The sequence below is a fragment of the Pteropus vampyrus genome, unplaced genomic scaffold (genome assembly GCF_000151845.1).
Source record: "Pteropus vampyrus isolate Shadow unplaced genomic scaffold, Pvam_2.0 Scaffold383, whole genome shotgun sequence".
In the NCBI taxonomy this organism is placed as follows: Eukaryota; Metazoa; Chordata; class Mammalia; order Chiroptera; family Pteropodidae; genus Pteropus; species Pteropus vampyrus.
In genome coordinates this window covers 686,667-691,436 of record NW_011889164.1, presented here as the reverse complement: position 1 = coordinate 691,436, position 4,770 = coordinate 686,667, and the positions used below count along the sequence as shown (strand labels likewise).

Here is a 4,770-nt window from a genome sequence, read left to right as displayed (position 1 = left end):
ATATTAACACTGGTTCTCTCTGGCGGTAAAATTGTGGAGGGTTACTTTTTTCATTTGTGTTTATCCGTATTTTTTAAATTTTTATTTAAAAAGCCATGAGTTCTTACTATCAGTATTGTAGTTTGTACTAAAAATAGAAAGATCGATACAAATAAAATCTTGGCACTCACAGCCTGATGGGGAAGTCAGAAAGAAATGTAAATAAATCATTCAATTCATCATGAGAGATGTTAATGCTCATATACATCCATGGAATTATAGAAGAAAAGGCAAATAAATTTTTTGGAGGAGAGAGAGATTAAAAAAAAATCACACTGAAGAAGTAAAATTGTCACTACTGGCGGATGAACTTTTATGTATACGGTATATATCATATCGTATGTCATATCATATATATATATGACCCTAAAGACTCCATAAAAAACTGTTAGAACTAATAAACAAATTCAGTAAAGCTGCAGGATATAAAAATCAAAACTCAAAACTCTGTTGACTTTCTATATACTAATAACAAATGACCAGAAAAAGAATTTAAGAAAACAACCCCATTTACAATTGCATCAAAAGAATAAAATGTCTAAGAAAAATTTAACCAAAAAGGTGAAAGACCTGTATATTGAAAACTAGAAGATATTAATGAAAGAAATTGAAAAACATACACACACACAGAGGATGGAAGGAAGGAAGGAAGGAAGGAAGAAAAATTGCGCTAAGGACCTGAGTTTTGAAGGAAGGCTAAACATTTTTCAAACATATAAAGCAGGAAAGGATGGTTTAGACAAAGGGAACATTGTATTCACAGGCATTTTAGGTATAAAAATGCATGGCATATTCAGGATAAATATACAGTAATTTTGGTACACCTTTTACAGATAGTACATGGGAATAGCAAGAAATAAGCTAGATGATGAGGCCAGGGTCACATGTGAGAATCTTTTATGTCATATAGAAAAATCGAGACTTTTCCTTGAAGACTTATGAAGAGCCAATAAAGGACTTTAAGAAAGAAATTCATCATGCAATTTCTGTTTTAGAAGAATCCTAGCTCTAGTGAGGAGTGTGGCTTGAATAGGTCGAGACTGGGGGAAGGGAGGGTCATGGCTGCGATTATCCAGGGGAAGGGTCATGAGGGCCCCATATAAGGAGGGTGTGGGTAGAAGATCTATGTTGAGAAAGATTCAAGAAGAACAGTTAATAAGACTTTTGCCTGGTTAAATGTGCATTGGCGGGTAGAGAGGGGTGCTAAATGGCCTTCAGGGTATTCTGGCTGGGGGAAATACTGGGCAGGGTTGCCATTCTCTAAGATGCAGAATATAGAGGAGAAGGTTTTGAAGGATGAGGGATGAGAATAAGTTTAATGTGACATATGTCGAGATGGAAATGTTTGTAAGGCACCCAGGTAGAGAGAGGTTCGGTAGTCAGAGGTGGTGCTCAGAAAGATTAAGGATAGAGAAAAAGTCATGAACAAGGTCTCTTAACAGACACAGAAAGCCTGTGGGACATTGACCTTATCATCATCAAAAGGGAGAAAATTAAGATCACTGCTTGGCCTTGGAGCCCAAATCCAGACAATACAAGTCAGAGAGTTAAGGGTAAGATTTAAATGATAAAATATTTGTCATAACACATGCAATTCTGGCAGATAATAATAGTTGCTAACAAAGGCTGAAGACGTTTTTATGTGCTTATTTCATAGAAAGTGCAGCTAAAAATCTAGTTCTTCTCATTACAATGAAATGTTCAAGGATCAAACTCTTGAGACCAAACTATAGTTCCAAGAGTAAGAGGTATAAATGGGGTTTTTAAAATTGGTTTGAGTCTACAGCCATGCTACCCTGAACAAGCCCAATCCCGTCTGATCTCGGAAGCTAAGCAGGGTCAAGCCCGGTTAGTACCTGGGTGGGAGACCACTTAGGAAGACCAGGTGCTGTAGGCATAAAAAATAAAAAAATAATATATTGTAAGCTGACAAGGTCCTTGCAATCTGTGAGGTCAACCAAGGGTTGTCGTGCTTAAAAAAAAAAAAAAAGTTATTTGGTGACAAACTCAGAAACAACTATAATTCTTAGGAAGAGTTTTTTGTGCTTCATTAAGACTTATGTGCTTTATTTAGTGTAATGTGTTTAACATTGCACTATCAGATTAATTTCAAACACATTACATAAAAAGAGATGTAAAATGTATGGAATTTTTATAATTATGATGCCCCTTCCTATTAGGATCAGTATTTATAAATTTAAAGTTATGGTTTCCTCACGATCATTGGACACTTGAACAATCATTGCTGGAGGACATTGCTGGAGGAGTCACATGGGAATCAGCAGATACTTAGTCAATCCTGCTACATAAAGCCACACCAGTTGGACACCAAAAAACATAGCATTTTTATGAGAGAAGTTTTCAAATAATGTTTTTAATTGGTAATCAGGCATCCACATAATGGGCAGGGTAGGACCAAAGCACATGACCTTTAAAGAAGAAAAAGGAAACAGAAAAAGAGGATGGAGAAACAGAACAGTAAATCGAGTAAACCCGTAATTATAAAACCAAACACTCTCTTCAGAGCTCTGCTTACACACAAACGGGCTAGACTAGTTGTTATTACTTTATGATCCAAAGAGTTTACTATTCTGGACTTTTGGTGCTTCAAAACAAATATAGAGACTTTTCATAGTTGTCCTTGTCCTTAAGAGAACTGTCCTCTCTCTCTCAAAGCTCAACTAGGAGAATGGGCACCATGGGAACTGTTGCTCCGCTGCCAGGTGTCTGGCCCCGCCCAGTGTCTCCACTGCTCTCATCACTCTTTCCTTCGCTTGTTCTCAGGAACCAGCTGTGCCTTCGCCGAGAGTTTGCGGTGGGCTTTATCTGTACACACATTTTCCTTTCCATTTATATCTTTATTGCTTTTTTGCCAGTGTAACAACTAAAGAAGGTACTGACAGTTTTTCACAGTTAAGCACATTATACAGAAACAGAGAAGAGGAAATAAAGTTAGAGTCTAAGAAATACTTTATTAGCCACGTTATTAATCCTTCTAGTTGAACCATAACATCTGTCAATATATATTTTTTCTTTTAGTTTTATTTGAAGCTCAGTTACACAGAATTGAAATTATCATAATCTTTGTTTCAGAATGCATTATTATGACTGGTCTCGGAGAAGACATTTTTATTTATGTTTTTGCTTGTTTATTCACTAATAATAATAAGCAGAAGCAGTGCCTTTGAACTCACCATTCAACACAAGAATTAATATATTGCTAAAGGCTTCTATCGACCTCTGTGTTTCTCCCCTACTCATTATAAGCATTGCCCTGAATCCCGTGTTTATCATTCTCTTGCATATACATACATATATAAAAAATTACATGTATGATGTATGTATCATACATACACATAAACAACATATATACTTTGAAAAATTATGTATATACTTATATCTGTGGATTAGTTTTAGCTGTCTTTATAAGAATATCATGCAGTATTACATCATCTGGGACTTATTCTTTTCACTTACAGTATACTGCTAATATATTTATATTGTTGCATTTCATTGTATGAATACACCATAATTTATTGGGCCATTACTCTGTGATGGCTATTTGGGCTGTTTCCAGTATTTTTGTTTATCTGTTTTAGTTATGAAAAGTGCCACTCTGAACATTCTGGCACAGGTTTTCTGGAGTGTCTCTTGGGTATATTCCTTAAAGAGGTTTATCAGATATGTGAATGAGTATTCAACTTGACAAGATAATTGCAAGCAATGCATTTGAGATCCTATTGGCCCCATCTTCTCTAGTCCCTGGTATTTTCATGAACCGAGATTATATTTAATCCTATTGTGTTCATGCCACCTGAGGTTCCTTTGCCCCGCCTTCTTCCACGAGGAACCATTTATACACGTTCGATTGGCAAACATGTATGTACTAGAGAGGAAGGGATCAACACCTGCCAACCTCGGAAAGGCCTGAATCAGAATCTCCACCTAAGTCAGGCTTCTCAGATCCTGAGATCAATTTGGGTCAAAGGAAAGGAAAACAACCAGCTCACGAAAGCAGACCGCCGGCCCTCTGTTGGCTTGGAACCAAGCCCGTTCCAACCCTGTCGCTGAGGCTCCCTTGTCCATCATTTGCTGCAGCTCTTGTCTTGTGCTCCACTAGCCTTGTCGGACTCCTGTGGGATGATGGTTGGACTTCTTGCTTCTAAATCTAAGTCTCTGTGCTCTTAGCTCATTTCCCTACATCAGGCTTTCACCGATCATTTGTTGTTCAGATTGTGGTTTGTGTGTGCTACTCATATTCCAGCCTGGCCTGTTTTCCTAGGAAGAAGGACCCACACTCCTCAGTTACTTCCTCAAGCCTCTTTCCAAATTTCCTGACCCTGTGGGTCTCCTGATTGACATCCTTCCCCTTCCCGCTTTCCACCACCACAAAAGAGGCAGCAGTGACTCTAACAAAGAAAGAGGAGTTCCACAAACCTTTCTCTTTCCTCTCAATGCTCAGGGATACTTACTCTGTTTAGCCTTTAATACCTTTTATTCCCCCCACCTCCAATACTATAGAGCAATTTAGCCTTTGGAAGAATTTATTTTATTGACTGAACCTCACTGTAAGTCTACAGTTTTTCTTTTCCTTGATACAGTTGTATCATTACTACTGCCCTTACTAGATATTCTTTAACACAGAAGTGAAAGGAAAGTAGACAGCAACTTTGCATAAGTTGGAAGAACGCAGGGAAGGTGGAAAGAGATTTAAGAAGAGGTTTGTGTTTG

At 37.6% G+C, this 4,770-nt stretch overlaps 1 protein-coding gene and 1 pseudogene across 1 annotated transcript in view; both read left to right on the top strand.

The window, feature by feature from the left end:
- The window catches only part of KMO (kynurenine 3-monooxygenase), a 44,502-nt gene that overhangs the window by 6,823 nt on the left and 32,909 nt on the right, over nucleotides 1-4,770 (top strand).
- Nucleotides 1,818-1,936, top strand: LOC111731552 (annotated as a pseudogene).